Here is a 23223-nt window from a genome sequence, read left to right on the forward strand (position 1 = left end):
GTTGATTTAACATTCACACAGGCTTTTTGGGGTATAAGATAATATTTATCTCTTTTCTCCATCACCATCCCTCTTTAAAAGAGTAGTGCATGAATCCCCAACTGGTCAATGGCTGGACAACAGCCTCTATCATGCTCTTCTCTCTAGTGATTTCAAGTTTTAAGGAAATAAAAAATAGCTCACCCCCACGAAAAAGTCGGGGGCCCCTGATACAGAACTGCTGACTTCAGAGGGAGCACTAAAGTATTAGAAAGTTCACCAGATAAAATATAAAAATCTGTAATCAGGCCTCTTACTTTAAAGGTAGGTTCATTGCCATTTCTTTGATCACATGCACAAAAAATTCCCAGGATTTGGGATGACTGACTGCTCCACCGGCATATTGGTATTCTTTTAAGTACTCCTGGTTTACTCATATTTTATTTTAAATAATCACTAACAGGACTGCTAGTGCCCTTTAAGTAAAATAGTCTAATTACATTCTTTTAAAAGCTTTACACTGAAAGGTCTCAGGAAACATGAGATAAAGGTCTTTAGTCGAGTGAGATGTCCTAGCTATCATAATACACCTTCTGGAATTTTAATTTCGTTTAGCAAGCACTCACTTGTCCTGCTGCCATTCTTAAGACAACATGGGAAATGAAATATTTGCATGTATGCACAGAGGAAAAATCTGTGAGAATGGAGATAGCTTCTGGAAGGGGGAAAGAAAAAAAAAGATAAACAGCATCTAGTTTATTACGCATAGAAAGAGATTTCCAGAATTTACAAACACCCACATTGTTCATTCCAAGGAGAGATTTGGATTTAAAGGGATCACCCATGTTTCTTTTTTCATCTTCTTTTTTCTTTTCTTTTTTTTTTTTTTTACAATATATACAATGGAAGACTTTGATTTCTTTTTTTTTGTCCTATTTTTGTTTCTGTTCACTAGCCAAGTTCAAGCTGATGGCTACAAAGAGCAGGTATAGAAAATTTGTCTTCAGTTTAGTTAACACGGCCTACTACTATCTTATAAGAGAAGTATAAAATTATGATTTCATTGTAAGGAACTCAGATCAACATCAGGTTTATGTTACAAGAGATATTATCAGTAAATATAGCTGTACAATCAAGGGTCATCTGCGGACCTAGGAATAATATTATATTATTTTCTGAATTACAATCTTCAAACAAGAATAGTACCCTACTCTATTCTCATTAGCCTTGTTTTAAGCAGTTCCCCCACTCTGTTTACAACAGAACATAATGTACCTCAGTTCCACACCCCCCCCCAAAAAAAGATGTGCTGTAGGAAAAAAAAGTTACATTTTAATTAAAAAAAATTACATATATAAATCAAAACCTATGTTAAATATTTAATACTCTCCAACCAACATTAACAGTTTGGTATGTAATAATTTACAATGATGATCTGTCATACAGGTTTTTCAGCAGCAAATGAAATTTAGCGTACTGTGTAAATGTGCTAAGAGTAAACCCAGTCTCATATGACATAGTGGTGGGCACATCAGTTCCATGTGGCCAGCTAAGTCCTTGCGGTCGCTGATGAAGCTTGTCCTGATGTCACAGTGCTTTTCTGCTTGGCACAACAGAGAATGTGCAGTTCAGTCAACGGACTCCTGAGGTTTGTGTTAAGTAAACAAACTAAACTGGGTGTATCGTACCATCTACCGAGGAGGAGGAGGAGGATGTGAGGTCCTAGTTGTGAGACATGAAACACTTGGCGTCTGAATACCCATGAGTTAAGAAGGATTTGCTGAGGTTGTGTAGGTCATCATTCTGCAAGAGAAGAAAAAAAAAGAAGAAGAAGAAAGTTATGATCACGGGTGTATTTTTTGTTTTTTTTTTTGCTAAGGATAATGATTATTCTAGGATGTGAAGGAGGCCACGTAAGAGCAATCAAGGGTGCCAGACATAACAAACGCTGTCCTAAATATCTAAAGAAAGCCTGTGGACTTTCACTTTTACTAAAATAGAAGAAATAACTTACTAAAATATAAAAAATAATTTGCTACAATATGAGAAATAAAATATAAGAATCTAGAACAAACAGAATCACAATCTAAAGTTGGCAAGCATACAACAGGCAAACAAATTAAGATAATTTTTAAGAGATCAAGAAAATGAGAAGTCTTGGAAACCTATATGTAGTACTGATTTTAAGACAGAATAGGAAGGGGGATTAAGGAAGGCAAGTTTAGTTTAAGAATAAATAGCTGAGAAGGAAGGTCATTGCATTTAGATTCAAAGGTAATGTTCAATGTTCAAATCACGGGATTTATCTTATTTGGGTTTTTAAGGTTTTATTTTCAGTTCCAAATTCTATCCCTCTCTCCATTCTGTGTAATTAGAATCTATTCCCCACGACTCCAATTCCCAGCATTCTACTTTCATTCTCACATTACGTCCTTACGTTTTTGGAGATAAAGTTTGTGTGTAACCCTGCCTCAGTTTTTCTCTTTTATTTCTTTTACTTCAAATGATTATTAATAAATCTTATAAAATATTTGGGAGTTATTGGATATTAATTTTAATCTTACAATTCCATCCAAGCTCATCAAGAAAGGCAAGAAATGCAATGAAGTATCAGAGGATTTGGAGATGGAAAGGGAACCTAGAGATCATTAATTTTACAAGAGGAAAATGAAGAAAGGCATCTCAAAATCACACAGTGGGTTATTTTCAAGGCAGGTCCTCTGACCCTAAGGCCTCTCTTCTTTTCACGGTCTTACCAGGCCTCTCTTCTTTTCACGGTCTTACCATACCTCTGACTCAAGAAGGCAAGACTTTCAAAAAGAATCCCCTTTGGATGAAGACACTAAACGATAACTCTAGTCCAATTGTCAATAATATGGAATTAGGTCTTGATCAATGATACATGTAAAACCCAGTGGAATTGTGTGTTGGCTAAGGGGGGTTAGGGGGGTTTGGGGAGAGGGAAAGAACATGAAATATGTAACTATGGAGAAATATTCAAAATTAAAATATAATAATAAAAAAAGAATCCCCTTTATACAAAATGGTGGTGAGACAGATATTTTTTTATAACAACTTAAGTCCCTTTTATAAAAAAAAATGCTCTTAATAGTCAACTGCCCCAAGTCTATAAAGAAGATACCAGATCCCTATAGTGAGGGCTAAGCTAGGAAAACAAGGCATTGAAGAAGTTAATCAATACTGCCCCCGCTCTCCCTTCTTGCCCCCTCTCCTTTCTGAAAGGGAATTTTTGCTAATATTTACACTGCAGGTTTCAGGTAAATCCAAACTCATAAAACTAGGATTATAGTGTTTTGTTTATGTGTATACATATATACACACAAAAAAATGTGTTATATATATATATAAATTTTATACATATTTATATATAAATTTCATGTATATTTTATTTATATAAATTTTATATATTTATGTATATAAATGTTATATTTATATATACACTTTACATATCTATATATATAAATGTTATATTTATATACACTTTACATATTTATGTATATAAATTTTGTATTTATATACAAGTGTATATGAGAGCAGTTCTATATATTTTAAAATCTGAACCCTGCTACTAAAAGATAGGCAAACAGTCTATTTTTCCTTACTTGCAAATAAAGACTTGCCATAGAGACACTAAGGTAACAACATTAAAAAGGGCTCCTGTCCTGTGCCCATTAATTGCCAAGGAACAGAATTTACTTTGTGTGGTCCTTCAAGTGAAAGGGAAGCCTATCTCTGCAAATGATGTGTGGTATGCTGGGAAACTCCCCAGAGAATTATCTCACAGATCTCTTATTTACTTTCAACTTTCTCCTGAACCCCTCTAGCAGCCGCCTGGAATGTTCCTCCCCGAATACCTCCGCATGGCTTACTTACTTACTTAGCAGAGCTTCGAAGCTCGGGGGCCTAAAATTAGACGGTAATGCCGTACTTTATTACAGGACTGGTGACAAACAAAGAAATTGCCTAATTTAAACAGGGAAAGAGTGAAGGGCGCAGGGTTTGCTTTTCATTTCATATCTGGCTCTCTTCCAGAAAAGCTGAATGAATAGCTCTGCGGAGGAACAAACTGTACCCAGTAAGGCGGGTAGAGGCACACGCTGGAACCTGCGCTGCCTGCACAGAGATGAGGGTGGGGGGGCCATAGGGGAGGGGAGCTTCCCTGTATGTGTTGAAATCGATGGCTCCGAGTTAATTTCAGTGCGGCCCCAGTCCTTTCTGGCGGGTCAGCTGACGCCGCGGGAGATCCGAAGGGATCTCCTGGCTCTGAAAGGTCCCTGCCTATACCTGAAAAATACCAAATCTATTATTTCCCAAAGCGTTCTAACAGACGCTCGTTGGAAGACAACGACGATCCTCGCTCACCAATAAGTGGAGTTTCAATAGATTTGGTTCCCAATTGGGCTATTTCTAGAATTTAAATTTAAATTAAACTCAATTCAAGTTAAATTCTTGGGCTATTTCTAGAGTAAACATATATTACCAACTTGGGATATTTGGGAAGGACCTACAAGATAAATTCAATCCCCAATGTTTTGACCTTTGCCATCATGATTGGAATAAATCTTTGGTCTTCTAGGTGACTCTTTTATTGGAAAAATAACCATTTGATATTAGGGTTCCAGGATGTTTATTAATTTACTTTTTTGTATCCATACACACACATCTGTAAATAATACTTATTTATATTTGTATATATACATGCACACATATATACTTTTTTGGGTACACACACACATGCCCAAAATCGAGTTAAGAAGCCAGATGCCTTCAATGATTAAGAAATACTATCTAAAAATACAGAGAGAGAGGAAAAAAAAAAACTATGATAAGCTTATGCAGAAGGCCCAAATCTTTGGGCACAGTAAGATGTGAGACATCTCCTTAGAAAAAAAAAAAGACCATGAATATTCCCCTTCTACTATTTGCCATTCCTGGGATTAACTCTTATGAGTTATATCATCCTGTGATGATAACTTGTGAGCACAGTAACATGACACCCCCAAAGGCCAGAGGGTTTTGGGATGGGAAATTACTTTTATGATATTGCCATGTCCCCAAAACATTGTTCTACATACCCTCCTATTGATTCTTCTAGTACTATAATATCAACTTATCAATAATATTAACAGAGATGAAATGAAAATGCTTTGAGAATTCACAAATGCATCTACACTCAAGAAAGGGTCAGTCCTTTTGAAATAAGTCTTTGAGGCTTACAAATTATTACATTACCACATATGGTAGAAATTCACATTTTACTGGATGATAATCACTGAAGCCATTTTTCAGATGATGAGAGGCAAGGCGGGGGAGAGAAAAAGAGGAATGTGAGACTTGAATAGAGGAGATCAAAATAGACAATTTTGATTATGTAAAATGTAAAAGCTTTTGGAAGAATAAAATCAATTTAACTAGAATAAAATGAAGCTGTCAGTTATAAGAAACTATCTTTCTAGAAAATTTCTCTGATAAAGATCTGCTATCCAAGATATATCAAAAGCTGATATAATAGAGACATTTCCCAAAAGAAAGGGGTCAAAGAATATTAATGGACAATTTTTCAAAGAATAAATGCAAACTATTGACAATTATATAAAAAATGTTCCAAATCACTAAAAGTAATGGAAATGCGCATTAAAACAATTGAGGTTTCACCTCTCACATTAATCAGAGTGGAAAAGAAAAAAAACAAGGAAAATGATCAATATTGAAGGGACTATGGGAAACCCAGGCACATAAATGAATTGCTGGGGGAGCTATGATTCAATTTCAACTTTCTGGGAAAAAAAATACTAGAAAAGTCACAAGGAGGCTTTTATGAACTGTTGCAGAGTTAAAAGATATAACAGAAAACAGTCATTAGGACTGATCAATGCAGAGGCAATTGAGAAGGGATTCAGTGAAACCTATATTTCTCTTTTCTTGACAGAGAGATGGTGGGCTGCTGGTAAAGAACAAGGCATTTGACTTTAGACATGGTCCATGTCTTGGTTTGTTCTGAGTAAATACTGCTCTTTTACAAGAGGGACATTTCATTGTTGACAGAGGCCAGGGAGAAGTGTCATTGGAAAATAAAATGTAAAAAAAAAAAAAAAAAGAAAAAGAAAACATTTATTTTTTTTCTAAAAGAATATGAGATTTTTGCCACTTTTCAAGCTGTTTCATTGTACTGGATTATTTTTTATCATGAAAGCAGCTATTATGTTGTATGATTTCAAAACCTGTGCAATAAGCACCATCAAAGTAATCCAGATTTAGCTTAAAACCTCTTATTTGAGGGTGTGTTTACACCCCCTGAAATCTAACAACAATTTGTTTAGCAATGTGTGAGACAGCAGCACACATCTGTGGAAAGCATTATTAGTAATTCCTATTTTACTGAGGATAGAGGTAAAGAGTACTAAAGTTGTTCAGCTTATACTGTAACACTGCCAGAAATACCACATTTCCTGTTCTAACTACACTTAAAAATTATTGCACTAATTAAGTTTTCTTCAATGGAGCTCACTGTCTGAAGTTTCACGGAAGGTTCAACTAGAAAAATAATTCTAGGAATTAAATCCAACTACTTAAAGTAAAACAATGACTTAATCCAAAGAAAAGAGTATGCAAAGAATATGGCAAATATAAGCTTTGCAGAATCTAAGAACAAGAAAGTTAAATATACCAAAGTAACAGTATTATTATATTGTTCCCTTCTCTTTTCTTTTCTTTTTTTTTTTTTTTAAACTCTTGCCTTCTATCTTGGAATCAATACTGTGTATTGGTTCCAAGGCAGGAGAGTGCTACAGGGTGGGTGATGGATTAGATGATTTTCCCAAGATCATCCTGCTAAGAAATGTCTGAGGCCAAATTTGAACCAAAGGCTTCTCATCTCTAGGCCTGGCTCTCAATCCACTGAGCCACCCAACTGCCCCCTATTCTCTTTCATATATGCTATCTAGTAAAAACATATCTGATAAAACTAGAATCAAAATTCCTAAATGTGGTTGGTTTCTTGGTTCACTTATAGCTGTACAGATGCACATCATGGAAGGCCACGCTCTCAAAAGATTAATTTTAGGGTTGCCCAAAGGACAATGAAGAAATAATTTGGTGGGGATGAGTACGCTTCATTAAAAAAGAAGCAGACTGTAGGAAGAGAGACATGAAATGGATGGTACTGTCATTCCAATCGGTATTGTCACAATAAATCCCCTAGCACATTGGTTGGAAGCCCTTTGAGGAACTTAAACAGCTGTAAAATGGGCACATGTCCTACAGAAGAAGTCACAAAAGGACTGTGATTGGCAACACTGGAAGGAGTATCCACATAAATGTGATCACATATGTCATATTGAAGTAATTAACTCAACTGACTAATGAGTCTGAGATCATGGATTCTTTCACCAATGTGGATCCATTTGCTATGCTCTTGTTACATGACCCAGATCATGTCCAAATCCTTCTAGCCATCTTACAAATTCATACCACACAGGGGACTGGGTGAGAGAATGAGGACAGAATGACAAAAATGGCATGTCCGGCTGCCAATAGTGGATCTGCAGTGTCATCTTAACATATAGGCAACAATGCCTTTTTATTCACTAACAGTTCAATCACTTGAAGGATTATTTCTTCCAGAAATTAAACTTTTAATTAAATTTAATTAAAATTTAAAATTTAAGCTTTGACATTCTACATATGACCATCTGCCTTTAAGCATTTTTTAATGATTCAATACCTCCAAACTACAATCCTAGGCTCCTATTCATAGACACAATATTTTTTTGCAATGGGTATTCCACAGTTGCTTCTTTCTCCATGCCAATTCCATTTCTGGACTTCCACAATCTGGTTTCCATTTTCACCAGTCCACTGCAACTTTCTCAAGGGTCATCACCGATCTTCTCTTAGAAAAATCCAATAGCTTCCTTTTCAGTCTCATCCTTTGAGATTAGCCCTAAGCATTAAACTCCTTGTTACTCAAATCATAATTCTTCCCACTATACATTCTTGGTTTAGTTTTCCTCCACCTAACTTGAAATTTGACTTTATCTTCTCCAAATTGCAGAGCCTAAAAAATGAGAACAACCCATCCCTGATCAAGCCCTGTCACAACATTCTCCATAATGGCTATCCAACCTCTGCTAGAGGACCTACAATAAGGAAGCCCCACTTTCTCCAAAAGGATCTCTTTCCAGTTTCTATGTAAGGGAACAGACTAGATGACCTTGATAGTCTCTTCCTCATTCTAATTTTGAACCACTGCTCTAATGATTAGAAAGAATTTTTCCTTACATTGTTGGCATGCAAACCTCCGTTAGAGTACAGATTGTTTCATTCTTTCTATTTCCAGCACTAAGGACAGTGCCTCGCATATTGGAAATATTTAATAAATGCTTGCTGGTTGGCCTGGGTCCCTTCCTCATGTACCCATTGAGCTTAGTTATGTGCCTGGAAGCAGAACAAATCTAATCTTTCTTCAACAAGGCAGCTCTTCAAATTCTTGAAGGTGGTAATCATTCTCCCTTGAGTTTTCTCTTCTTCAAATTGAACATTCCAAGTCTCTTCTTCAAATTAAACATCCCAAGTTGCTTCCACCAATCCATGGTTGTGTGAAGTTCTCTGAGCCAGCCTGGTTATCCATGTCTAAACTAACCTGTCTAGTCTACATCTTTCCTAAAACGTAGTGCCTAGGACTGATCTCATTCTCAACTTCCCCACTACTGCCAAAAGAACCAAAAAGTCTCCTCATACATGTGTCTTACTCTCAATCCTGAAATCACATCATTATTAGGCATTTATGAACATTTAATTTTGCCCAACACTGATTTAAGTGCTACAGAAAGAAAAAATATGTTTGAAACTGTTCCCACCAAATAAACTCAACCCGTTACAGAGAAAAAAACTCAAAATAATAACAATAATAGTGGTTGATTATTTACTTAGTGGGTTTTTTGGGTTTATTATAATTAATACACAATTTCAAAGAGGAGACCTAGAACTAAAAAACTAAAAAACGATAACTCAATCCATGGATGAAAAGGAGGAATTTACATTAAGCTTGTTATCAGGAATAAGTATCCCATGCCTTTGCACTTCATGCCTTTCAGATCCAACCAATTTCCCTAATACTGCTTAGTTCTATTCCCTTCCCATCCATACAACTCATTCTTGAAAGCCTACATATATATTCAAGTCTAGGAAGTACAATTCCAGTCTAGGTATCATAAAGAATCATAACAATGACTTGGCAAAGTTCACCTGAACCTGAGCTTTATAACGAAAAAATAAAAAGGTGTTGAATTCTTTGATTCAAGTAATTTTTCCTTTTAGGGTATATATACACATTTTCAAATGCTGATTTCTAAATGTGCTTTAATCTCACAAAATAAAGCTAGTAGATGTGTAAACACATATCTATATAAATGGAGGAAGAGAAAGAGAATATATATGTCTCTTTTGTGTTAAACATATTTGTGTTATCAAAAAAGGATTAGACAAATTCAAGAATAAGAAGGATAGTTGTATAGTCTAATTTTCTAGCAGTCATAAAGAATCATAGCACAAAAAGAAAGGAAAACTAGCTTGGAGTCTATGAATATAAGATTTGAGGATCCTTATTCAAGGAAGGAATCTCTAGACTCTTAGAAGTAGCCTAACTGGCAATATAGAACTAGAAATAATGCATTTTAGGGTCTCTCAATTCCTTTTGTTAATTACTTTCCATTTATCCTCTGTACTGTTTTGCTTATATTTTTGCATTTGATTATAAACTCTGCCAAGCCAGGGCTGTTTTTGTTTTGTTTTGTTTTGCCTCTTTTTGTAGCTTTCACACTCAGCATAATGCCTAGCACAGAATAACTGCTTAATAAATGTTTATTAATTGAAAAAAAAAAGAAGTAGCCTAAATGGTAGATTGTGGAAGACAAGCCTATTGGTTTTAAACAGGTATCAAAAACATTCCTAGTAAAAAGGTAGCCTTTATAGCAATGGCTATACTAAGCTCCATATTAACCTCTTCTCTCACCAACATTTCCACTTGATTCCATTGGTGGCCCTAGAAATTCCATTTGAAAACCATTTATTAAGTATCTGCTATGAGTAAGGTTTTAAGGCAAAAATGAAAAAGACTGCTCTCAAAGGAACTCACATCCTCCAATGGGGATTCCACATGTGCATATGTTTTAAAAATAAAGAGCCTACAAAGCCATTTCAAGGGAGAAAGAGTACTATGAAGTGGGGGTCTCAGAAAAGGCTTTATGTATAAGCTGGCACCCAAGCAATATTTTGATGGAAACTCGGGATTCTTGGGTGCAGGTAAGGGGAACTTGTTGAAAAGCATGGATGGATGAGATACAATGTTGTTTTTTATCTTAAAGACAAATGAGAAGGACTGAAAATTTTTTTTATTTGGGGGGGAGGATATCAGAGACCTATTTTTTTAGGAATATCAATTTAGTAACTATTTGGAGGACAGATTGGAACAGAGTGGCAACTACTGCAATAATATGATCCAATTTTATAACTAAAGTCACTAGGGAAAATAGGATTTGCCTTATAGTCCACTTAGCTAGAGAACAGTCATTAAAATGGAAAATACCTTAGATGTTTTCCAGGCATAGACAAGCCCATCAAATAGAAAGGATGTATAAGATTCCCCTTTCATGGGAGCTGAGAGTATGCTTCTTAGATCTTTTTCCTAACAACCACTGAAAATAAAGAGAATCTGAGATTCTGACTATGACTAATTTAAGCCCTAACAACAGTATACAATTTATGACATGCGTGCCCTTCTTTTCCTGAAACCACCCTAAAATACATCTATGAAAAACAGAAACAAAAGAGTAAGGATCGTTATGAAAAATGAAGCTGGAGTTAAAGCTAGATGGAGGTTAACTAAAGATATTTGCCACTTGAAGCTGAAAGGAGGAGGAAAAAGTCATTCCAGCAAATGAAAAGAAACAATACACTTGAATAGGCTGAAGTTGGGCTGTTACTTGGCGACTTGGTCTCTTTGATGGCAAAGGGTAACTCCCTAGCAGAGCCAAAAGCTTTAATGGAGCTGCTTAAATAGCACTTTTGCCTGATCCAAGTCACATGGGTGGGGGCTGAAACACGACAAGGATGCTAGCCAACTTTTCGGTGCATTGCATTGCCAAGGAAGAAACTGCAGGGAAAGCCGCCAACGTGCGGAAGGCCCTCTCTCTCCTGTCCTTTTGTCCCAAGGAAAGGACTTTTGGCAGGACTGCTGCCTTCCTGAGACCACCAAAGAAGAAAGGTAAATGGAAATGACCAAGGCAGGAGCCGATGATTAGGGACAACACGGAGTCATCTGTCACTTCCCTGGAAAGTCCAAAGGGAAGAAAGGATGTTGGTACCGTTGACTTGCTCTTCTCCAAGGAAAAGTTTTTTGTTTGTTTAATTAAAAAAAAAAGATTCAGACAATTTATTTTTAAAAGATTAAAGGTTCTGAAAGGAAATGGAAGAAAAAAAATAAAAGCACTGATTTCTGTAGTAATTAATGGTATCTGGATTAAGTAGATACTAGCATCTACTGGTCAATTCAGTTTGACTGGTTCTCAGTCTATCTACTGACCCAGGGTTACTGTTGGCCAAAAAGATACGCCAAATGGTGACACAGTTAAGGCAGTAAGCGCATGCCTTGATGGAGGTGGGAAATAGAAGGCAGGCAAGAAGGGGGGGGGAAAAAACAACTAATTTACCAGTATTTATTAAGCACCTACTATGTTCCAGGCATTATGCTACATTCTGGGAATCCAAAGATAAAGAAGGAAACAATTCCCACTCGCTCAGAGCTACTTTCTAAAGAGAAGGGACAAGTACATATATAAATTCAAAAAAATACAAAGTACATATACTTGTGTGTATTTATCAAGTATATATTTGAATTTTTATATTTGTTGTGTATATATTTATATAAATGTATATATTTTAATATCTATTTTATATATGTACTATATATATTTAGATACAGACAGATAGATATAGATAAAGAGATAGACACACACATTAAATATAACTTAGTTGGGAGGGAGGGCACTTGGTATTAAGGGAGGTCAGTACCTCCCAGAGGGTGATGGGCAGCAGGGTTTGAATTTGGATTTGGCTTGGCCTGACAAGTGCAGCTGCTTCCATTCCTCCACTCCAAAGAGCTCTGGCTTGGATGTTGGGACACCAGGGGTCTTGTCTTATCTCAGCCACCAACTATGCTGCCATAAGCAAATCCCTCTATCCCTGTGGGGCTTGGGTTTCTCTACCTTCAAATCGGGAGCCTGGGCTAGAAATCTCACTTCCATTTGACAAGCATTGATTTCTTAGCTGTCTTCTATTTTATGAGAATTTAAGAGGTGTCTTGAGGGCAAAGGCTGTTTGGTCTTTGTTTTTAAAGTCCCCGATGCCTTGCACATGCTAGGCGCTTTAATAAGCATGTGCTGCTCTGATCTGGGTAGGATTCAGCAAATAATCTTCCAAGTTCTTGCCAAATCCAACATTTTGCGACAAAAGCTGATCCCCCCCTCAAATCTCTTTCTTTCATTTCTGTGAAACACACGACATCCCCGAAGTATAGCCCAAAGGAAGGCAAAATATGTGTTTATGTGTCTGTGTGCAGGTGCTATAGACATACACACATATGTAATATAAATGTAAGTGAAACACATATAAATACAGTTATAATTCAAATGATTTAATGTTTATGTGTGTATATATACACTTGCTTTGCTTTCATTTAAGTTACACTTATGGAAGGTTATGTGTGGTGCAGAAATGGAAAAGATTTTATATACACATACACACATAAAACACGTAATATATAGACAGGTGTTTTATTTATGTATTCCACATATATGCATATGTGCTATACATGTACAAATATATGGGTATTGGTTGTATACACATGTGTTGTATATGTATTGATTATATATAGAGAGAGCATTATATGCATACATATAAGTATAAATACACGTGAAACATTACCTATCTCTTTTCTGTAGAATTACACAGGTTGAAGAATATAATCATTTCATCTTAATAGGTAAAAAACAAAATCTATTCTACAGAAGGACAGAATGTTTGTTGAAATCAATCTTCCCATTTTTAAATAAATTTTTTCCAGATTATGCATCCATTTCTTAATATTTGTTTTCTGATATTTTGCAATCCATGCTTGCGCTCTCTCTCTCTCTCTCTCCCTCCCAAAGAAGGCAGGTAATATAAGATAGGAGGTATATCTATATTGATCTATTTATTTACATTATCATAATTGAAAGCAAGCTTAAAGAACATCCAGTTCACCCCCTTCATTTGACATCCACAGTCCCATAGCCAAAGGCAATAACAACAACAACAATAATAATACTGACAATGCCCTTTAAGGTCTACAAAAGCATTTAATCTCATCTGCTCTACCCAAAGCCAACCCCGGGGATTCTGATTTCCCGACTCCATGGTCTGGGGCTCTTTCCAGCTTATTGTCCGTAGAATGGCTCACAGGTTGGGAAGAGCCGCCTGACCAGTCTTTGGTCCTTGGATGTCTCTAGGGGGTGCTTCTGCCCCTTCTCACGCCACCATCCCACCCCGGGGCCCCTTTGCCTCCAAGTCTATTGCACATTTCACCTCAGTTTTTCCTTCACTTTCAGAAATGTGCACCATCCATCCAACCATGGGTCCTCCCTGTCTGGGTCTCTGATGCACCCACGCTGTACTTACATGAAAAGCACAACCCCGCATACAACGCATGGCCTCTCCCTGTGCGTGCCCCTTTTCTAATCTGGAAGCCAAGGATCAATGAAGTTCCTTCCCATCCCAATACTTCCTTCATTAGACAGCAAATGGAGGTTTCTGTTGTTTAGGTTCTCCCTGGAATGCTCTCCAGAATGGCTTCAAGAAAAAAAAAAGTCTTTTTTTTTTTTCTGCATCTAAGTCATCGTCTGGATACCCCATTGTTTCTTATCAACAAACGTCAATGTTTCCTTAACAACATATAAAAACAGTTCCCAGGACAAGTGTTTTAATAGGGGGTGCTAGGACTGGAGCAAGCTGAGGTAAGGATCGTTAACGTCCATGACATCACTGTTGGCAGCGGCAGAAAAGGGGAAACCTGTGTTTAATCTATTTCCTACTCACCACAAGCTTTAGCTGGAGTCCCCTAGAATATGGTTTGTGGTTGACTTTATGGAAGAATTGGGTAATGCAAGAAGAATGTACTGAACCCAATAAGCATCTTTAAAAGTTACTAGAAGGTACCTCTGACAAGTGGTATCTGCTAGACATCTGTTCTGGGGATTCATGGAGATAAGGCTAATGTTGGGTCCAGCTGGCAGGGCTTTGGGTATTCGAATAGCCCAAACACACAAAAGCTAGACTGAAACTCCTAGTGCTTTTGAGGCTTACTCCTAGACTTCCCCCATGGCACACACCTCATTTACATGTCCTGAAAAACATAACTTTAAAACCACAGGCTAAAGGTTTCAGCCTTCATCTCCATTCCAGCCTTCAGGGGGGTACCAAGGGAGAAATGTTGGGAGGGGGATACAAGAGCTAGGCCTCTTTGATGTTAAATAAATTATCCTAAAGACCAGGGTTGTCCAGACAATGGAAAAACACTATCTCAAGCCAACTGAATCTTGTTTTAAAATATGTCCAGGGAATACACAAAAATGTATGCGCCCTAAAAATCCTCATCTTTCCTTTTCAAAGAATATGAGATAAAATACAACCAAGATTTATTAGCTGTGGGGAAAACACAACTGGGCTACCTTAAGAAGCAGTTTGGAAAACAAGTTTCACTTTACCAATCCCTCTGGATCACTAAGGTCCAAAGGTAGGTGGGGCTTGCTAAATGGGTCAAGTTAATGATAAGCTATAATTTGGGGTACCGTGAAGTAGTGACTATAAACTTGTGCTTCCTTTGTATTATTACTGCCACAATTTTTTTAAAAGTTCCTTCTGAAGAAATTATAATTGAAAAAGTTTGGCAACAACTCCCCCTGTCATCCCCCAAAAACCCACAATAAAAATGGAAACACAGTGATCTAATTGGGATACCAAAAACAGCTCTGAGCCAAATCACATTCCATTCAAATCTTTGGAAAATTTGAGTTTCCAAACCACGACAAGACAACTTGTACCAACTCTTCCCCAATCTCTCTGTCTTCAGGGGATCAAGACATGAAATTGTCCTAAAAATTCCTTTTTTTTTTTCTTGTGACACTTGAAAATGGTCAAAAGAAGAAAATAAGATGCTGGAAGTCCTAACAATTCAGGGGGAATCCACTAGCAAGAAGCAACTCAATTGCAGGGGTGAAAGATGAAGAGGGGGCACCTCAAAGGAAGAAAAAGAAAGTTCTTTTCAAAAGAAGATTCAGGAGGGGAATATTATAGATCCCAAAGAAAAGGCAACTGGAAGTCAGAGATCTAAGGGAAGTGTATACCATGGTACAATTTTATACAAAAGAGCCGCCTACCCACAAAGGGGATATCAAGAGGTGATACGTTAAATATTACGACAGACAGCATTAGCCTAGCTTTAAGGAACTCTTAAAATTAATGCCTTCCACAGAAATCCTTTGAAAGGCCACTTCTCTTGCTTTCACAGAAGAAAATAAAAAAACGTGCCCTTAGCAGTCTTACACTGACGTCACAAGTCGGCAAAGAATGAATGCCACATGAAAGAATTCCCAAAGATTTCTTATGAATAGACTTAAATGGATGCTCAGTGAATTACTCATGTACTATTTGCAGGTTCCCAAGCAGAGCTAATAATATTTTGGGAGGAATTGGGTGTTTTGGGTGGGCTTTTTTTTCCCCAAAAAACTCCCGATAGGAAGAGACTGCTCCAGAGGGTAACGTAGTCAATGCTGTATGACTAACTTTGTAAAAAGATTGAAATTGCTGCCAGATGCAGGCCTAATTGTTCTCAGCTGGGGGAGTGCGAATCAAATCTAAAAGATGGACTGAAATCATTGATAATGTACTTATTGTTTACAGCTTTAAGGACCTTCTGAGCAGAAGTGGGATAGAAATTTCAAGGTCTGTACAAACTCTTTTTCTTTTTTTAACCTCTAGTCAGGAAGGAAGGGTCTCCCAATTTATACCAGTCCTGACCCATGATTTGCCCATACAAAGCCTCTAGTTCTTCTTTGAAGATTTATTTTCATTAGACTTCTGGAATTCTTTTTTGACTGTTAGCTGTTGTCTAAACTTTTCTTTAATCTGAGAAACAGCATTCACTCAAAGGTCCCCGAAAATCATTCTGAATTAAACACTATCCTGCTTTTCTGGTGCTAAGTAGGTTGCCTAGCAGGGCTTGAGGTACCCTAAGGACATCACACTGGCGGCTGGTGCCAAATGAGGGCATTTCTTTAGCTAGAATTTTCTCTTAAAGGAATATTTAGAAATGATCCTGAGATGATCCCAACGTACCTGGGATCCTCAAAGGCATTTCTACACCTCCTCGAGTGCCACCCAGGAGTATCGTGGCATCCTTTGACCAATTGTGGGCCAAGTTGAATTTATTATTCCTATAGGAAGACCTTTGATCTGCCAGATCTCCTTACTGAGGGCCTCTGATAGTGGTGGAAATACAACTTACTGAAAATAGCAGAGTTATTGAACTGGATAGATAAGGATAATAACGGTGAAAAGGACTCGAGCTGGCATTTTTTATAGAACTTCCAGATTTATATGGTGCTTTCTCATTTGATCTTCACCTCATTAGGTGAGTTGGTACTATTGGTATAGCCTCATTTTACAGAAGAGAAAACTGAGGTTCAGAAAAGGTGGAGGACTCATGGGACTTGCCAATGGACACACGGCTAACTGGCTAAGTGTCCAATGTGGGAGAGAGTCAGAGCACCAAAGGACTAGCCCAGCGAAGGTCAAAAAGGCTTACCAGAAGGCATAGCCATGGCAAGGAATAGAAAGAGGATGATATTTGACTTGCACGTAGTGGGAACTGAAAATGTTTTCTGAATTAAATCAAGTAATTTTTAAAAATCTAATCTTCACAGGCTACAGAAAATGTCTAAATCACAAGAGCTGGAAAAGAGAGCACCCACCGCTATGTAAAAGATCTTAGGATTATGTCTTTAATATGTGTGTGTGTGTGTGTGTGTGTGTGTGTGTGTGTGTGTGTGTGTAGACAATGCCAGGAATACACACACACACACACACACACACACACACACACACACACACACACGAATGAGAGAACATACTGTACTCAGAGAAGTACCTAACTGGGGGGAATTTGGAGGTTCATGGTAGGCTCTGATAGAAGAAAGGAGGGTGAACTACCTGGGCTTTGTATTATGACCTTACTTATAATAGGATGCTGACAAAGGGTTAATTTAGTCATTTGTGCATTTGTTTCAAGCTTTTTCTTTTCTGTTTTGGTTTTTTTTTCCCCTCAGTGATGCTTATAAATGCTGGATTCTTGGGAAAATAGTGATACTCATCAAAAACAAGGAAGCGGGGAAGGGAGGCAACTTTGGGGGAAGATGTCTAGTTGTGCTTTAAATGTATTGGGTTTGAGTTACATACAAGACATCCCTTGGAAAATGTCCAGTGTATAATAAGAAATCTTGAACCCTTGGACTCCATCTCCCAGAATTATTTTTCTCATCCCAAAATTCCTTCTCCTCTCTCCCCAACATTGCATCCTCATGTATTGTTAATAAGTTTATTGTAAGCCCGGCCTCGCTCTTCTCTTGCATGTGCAGTCTGGGAAGTTTATTTCCTTTATTTAGGTTGTTACTTTCCTTTTGCTTCAAGTTATTATTAATAAACTTTATAAAAATATAATTCTTGGAGTATCTGGATATCAATTTTTAATCTTACACAGGTGAGGAGGGAGTGCAGGAGCTTGGACAGAAAACTAGAGCTGGACAGGTTGAGCTAGGAGTCATCCAGCAGGACATACCTGAACCCATGAGGGTTGATGAGATCACCCAGCAAGAGGATACAGAGAAGGAAGAGAAGAGAGTCTAGGACCAAGCATTGGGCTACACTCACAGTAAAGGATGGGGCAAGAGTGATCATCCAAAGGGGTCCAAGAAGAACCACATGCCCCTGATGTAGCTTACATTTTCCAGGATAGATCTTCCAATGGCAAGAGCTTAAAAGGTCCTTCATCATTCCTGGTTGTCCTCTACTGTACTTTCTTTGACTTATCAATGATTCCTCCCTATAGTATGGTGCCCAAAACTTTATACAATATCTTAAGTATAGTTTTACCGGGGCAGAATACAACAGGACTGTCATCTTCCTTCAGTCTCAAAATCTCATTAGTTTTTTTGATTGCTGTAATTGAGCTTACATTCAACTAAAATCTCTAGATCTCTTACATACAAGCTCCTTTCTAATCCCCATCATATTCTTATAAAGTTGATTTTTTGAACCCCAGTATGAGATTTTACATTTATCCCTGGTGGATGCCTCACTTTGTGGAACAAAAAAGCTCTGCAGGAAGGATGATTGCATAAACAATGTCAAGGTTCATTACATGAATACAGAGAGAAAACCTAAGGGAATAAATCTCTTGTCTGTAATAAATGCTGACTTGGGGAAGTAAAGATCTAAGTGAGCCACCATAGGCTGCTGCTAATACCACACTTCATGGCACACATGTTTCCATCGCTCCTAATAAACACAAATTTTTTTTGCTAATAAAAGTGCTCCAGGATTTAAGATATTGGCCACAGAAAGAATACATAGATTTCCAAATGGCTAATTCAAAGATTCCCAGATTAAGTACTAACGGAATAGCCAGCAAGAAAAGATAAACTTTAAACTCAACCATGGGAACAGTTGGAATGATGTCACGCAAAGAAAACAATAGCTGCTATTCTCTCCAGACTATAGCCCCAGACACTGACAAAATGAATTCAAAATACTACTTAACCACATAATTACACCATTACTATCAAACAGTGACAGGCTACAATTAGCACTTAATTAACAACCCTAAGATGAGCTTCCCTTAAACCAGGTTCAAAAATGCCTCAAGTTTTGTTTTGTTTTGTTTTTTCCCAGAATAATCAGGTCACAAATGGGCAATCTATTTGTATGACCTAATTCTGCCACCTTCTACCAGGAAAATGGGAAGTTGTATTCCATGTTAGTTCCCATTTTAAAGACAAAGCTAAGGTTTCAGACTAGGCCCTAGTACCCATAGATACTGTGATCAGTTTTTTGTTTATCTCTTCCTACACGAGCTTCCCTTTGAAATTCTTACCACACACCATGTACATAGCTCTAGGACATAATATCTGATTTTTTCTAGATAAGGGGCTTATTAACAAAATAAGAATAATGGAAATATATTAAATACACAGATGTAGAATTTTTTATAATAATAATCTCCTAAATCTCCCTGCAACAAGGAAGTCTGGCTCCCTTCCTGAAGTCTTCCCTCTGAAGAAATTGGTGTAGAGGGAAATTTAAGCATCCTCCAAGATACCAGGGTCCTGTCATCTTGGGCATCTTGCCATCTGCTCTGCCACTTGGCTCTCAGATCTTCTCATCAACAACATCACCCCTCCAAATCCTAGTCTCTGGAAGTCATTCTCTTCTCTCCTTCTGCTCTGTGAATACATTTAATTTTGAGACTTGCCCTGGGGTTGGATTAGAGGGTGAGTCACTCCTCATCACAGTCCAATATATCTAGCTGGTCCAACCATACTTCATTCCAACTACCATTCACCAGGTCACTAAGGCCAAATCAACATGGGCATTTCACCATCTGCCCTGTCACCATGCCCATACCTCTGAAGACTTCACCCCCTTTCATCTCTTGCTCAGGAAACAATAATTAAATGAATAGCGCTTTGCTAATATAAGAGGTCACAAAAAAAAAAAAAGCTCGTGCCCTATGGCTCCATTCATAATTGCTGTAACTTCCTAGAACAAAGCTCTTTTTACCCAGCTACTGCCCAGACCCTTCTTCCCATATATGAAGACTTAAGATGTCTGGATATTAGAAAAATGAAATAGATTTCTAGATTTCCCCAGAAATCTATCAAAAGACTATGCCATTTTCAATATTCCCTTTTCTTATTTCCTTGGGTGAAAACAAGAGAGGTGAAGAGTGGGAAAAAAAGGAAATGGAAATGATAAGCATAATTCACATTAGTCCTGAAATTAAAAATCCAGGAAGATCTTAAAAGGTTACTTTGTCTAAATTTTTATGTTCTCGGTCCAGAAGAGCAGTGGTATTTGCTCAAGCTCATAGATGCTGGAGATGAAAAGAAAAAATGTCATCCTCACCTCAGTGAAATAAATATATCTCATCTAACATATTCAACCTACACCAGAGATTCCAATTTGATATTTCTGCTCTAACAATCTGAGGATAGCAAGAACTAATAACCAAATCAACCCTAAGGATAAGCAGAAAAAATGAAAACAAAAAGCTAGAAAACTCAAACAATGTATTTTCTTTTAAATGCACTGGAAAAAAAACACTAGGACTGGAAAATGTCCTTTTCTAGTAAAGTCAGTAATTATTTTGGGGAAGGAGGATGTTTTTTCTACAAGACCTAGATGTGACAGAAGGAACTCAGAAGTCATCTAGTTTAGCCGATATCTGAACACAAATCCCAATGCGTGGTCATTCAAGGAGGTAGAGAGAAGCCACTACCATCTGAGATATCCAATTTCACTTTTTGATACTTTAAATTGTTAAGATGTTTTTCTTTTTTTTTTTTTACATCAAGGCTCAGGATGAGTCTTACAACTTTTCCCTTTGCTCCTAATTTCCTGGTTGTCTCCCCTAGGGATAAGCCAACTAACCCTAGTCCTTCTTTCACAAGGTAGTTTGTCCTTCAAATACTTTGAAGATAGTCCTTCTCCAGGCTAAAAATTTTCATTTCTTTCAAATGATACTCATATGACTTGATAAAAATGCCCTTCATCATCTTGTTTGTCCTTCCCTGGACCCTGGTCAGAGCTTATTAATGACCCTACTAAAACGCGATCCTGAGAGCTGAACAGGGTACTGTAGATGTGGTCTTACCAGGGAAGAGTAAAAAAGGGAGGCAAGAACATATATATATATATATATATATACACACACATATATATGTATATATATGTATGTATGTATGTATGTATATCCAGATGGGAGTTAATTCTGTGCAGAATGTGAGAAACTGCACTTGGAAGGAGAAGACCTGAGTGCAAATCCCAGTTCTGCCCATTATGACTAATGTGATCTTGGCTGACTTCACATCACTTCTCTCGACTGGTTTCCTCACTGGTCAGATGAGGTTAGACTAGATGGCTAATCCCTTCCTGCTCAATTGATTTTGAAGCGTAGATAACCTTAACATCCCATGCACTAATAAAATGAAGCACAGCCATCTAGAATTCGGTCCATTTCATCCAATGCTGAGGGGACACAGACAGGAAAAGATGAGGAAAAGGGGCAGAAACAGAGGCAGAAAGCGGGAAAGACAGCAGAGATGAGAGAGCAAACGTGTGACCAATGGAAAGACCAAATAGTTTCTAGAAAGAAGAAATAATAACTCAGGAAGGATGCAAAGAATTATTGCTTTCTGCTCAATAAGGGAGACATTCAGGGGGGGAAAAAACCATGAAAGGAAGAGATGGATACCAAGGCTGGAAAGATAAGTTGTGAATAACTTTAAATACCAAATAGAGGAATTTCTATTTGATACTGGAATTAGTAAAGAACCATTAGAACTAATTGAACAGTGAAGAAGACCTATGTTTTGGGGAAATCACTATAATAGCTGTTGGAGAAGAGCAAGATGGAGAAATCACTATAATAGCTGTTGGAGAAGAGCAAACTATCTTTTAAGGACTTCATTTAATACTTCCTTCAGCACTAAAGGAAACCTAGCCAAGTAGATACTAAGAGAAAATTGAAATAGTCTTTGATCTCGATGTGCTTCCATTGTGTTGGGGGGAGGAATTTGTAACACAAATATGTAGGTATATTATATATACATATTGACATATGCACTTATCTATACATATGAATATATGTGTCTATATATATATATGTCCACACACTATTCTTTAAATGAAGAGATGGTTTTTGTCTTAGTGCTCCCAGTGTCCAGCACAGTCCCTAGGAAACAGTAAGTCCTTAATATATTCTGATTGAATTGAATGGAAAGAGAAGAAGAATGATGAGCCACAAAAGGAGAGAAATGAGGTCCAAATGGAATGGGAAGGTGAGAACTCTAAAGTGCATCATCACAAAAGTCACCAAAGAAGGGGGTATTCAGAACAAGGTGGTGGTCCTGATCCAACCCCGAAGAGAAGTCAATGGGAATGAGGGCAGAACAGAAGTCAAATGATAATGACTGTGGAGAGAGGCCATTCCCATCAATTTCTCCATCCATAAAATCAGATTCATTTAGCATTCTCTGGGCAAAATGAACCTTATTTAAAACCCAGTACACCAAACTACTCCTTACACTTGCCCTTAAAGAATTAGAAGCAAAATGGCTTATTCTTTGTCAAGCAAATGAGATAATATTTGTAAAGCCTTTAGCACAGTGCCTAGCACCTAAGTCCTCTATAAATACTTATTTCCTCCCTCCTTGCCCCAGTCACTGGGTATTTGTTTTCAGCTCAACTAAAATAACACAAAACCATCAAAGTATCTATCCAGGATAAGTTCCATTATAAAAAAAATCTTATAAGAAATCTAAAATTATTGGGGTAACTAGATGGCTCAGTAGAGAGAGAACCAGGAGGTCTTGGGTTCAAATATGACCTTAGATACTTCCTACCTGTTTGACCCTGGGCAAGTCACCTAATTCCCCCAAATTGCTTATCCCTTACTGCTCTTCTGTCTTGGAACCAATTCTAAGACAGAAGGTAAGGGTCTTTATAAAAATAAAAAAGAAATCTAAAGCATTTCTCTGTAATGGAGCTCAAAGTTGGGATTCTGCACCACGGTTTCTTGTCATTGACAGGCATGAAAGGTACGTGCCAACCCTTAACTCCTCTCTAAACTCTTGGATCTTTTTGGTGAATGGGCTAATTCTAGTGGGTGGCTTGGAAATCTGGGAGGGATTTTTGGAATATTTGAAGTGGTGAGGGGAGTGGATCGATAATTGTCCCCTTTACGGTAAGATTCATTACTTCTATAAAAATGAACAGAGCTACAATTCTCTTTTCCTGTCTACACTACAAACAACACACAACCGCATTTTTATTATAAAGTAATCATTAAATAGACCA

The 23223-nt window shown here is 37.4% G+C and overlaps 1 protein-coding gene across 1 annotated transcript in view; it reads right to left on the reverse strand.

The window, feature by feature from the left end:
- Nucleotides 1-720: 720 nt before the first annotated feature.
- IRS1 (insulin receptor substrate 1) overlaps nt 721-23223 on the reverse strand; it is a 73615-nt gene continuing 51112 nt past the window's right edge. The window contains exon 2 of the mRNA XM_044670793.1: nt 721-1782. The gene's annotated coding sequence lies outside the window, so the exon portion shown is untranslated. The remainder of the gene's footprint in view (nt 1783-23223) is intronic.

This window comes from Gracilinanus agilis, chromosome 3 (genome assembly GCF_016433145.1).
Source record: "Gracilinanus agilis isolate LMUSP501 chromosome 3, AgileGrace, whole genome shotgun sequence".
In the NCBI taxonomy this organism is placed as follows: domain Eukaryota; kingdom Metazoa; phylum Chordata; class Mammalia; order Didelphimorphia; family Didelphidae; genus Gracilinanus; species Gracilinanus agilis.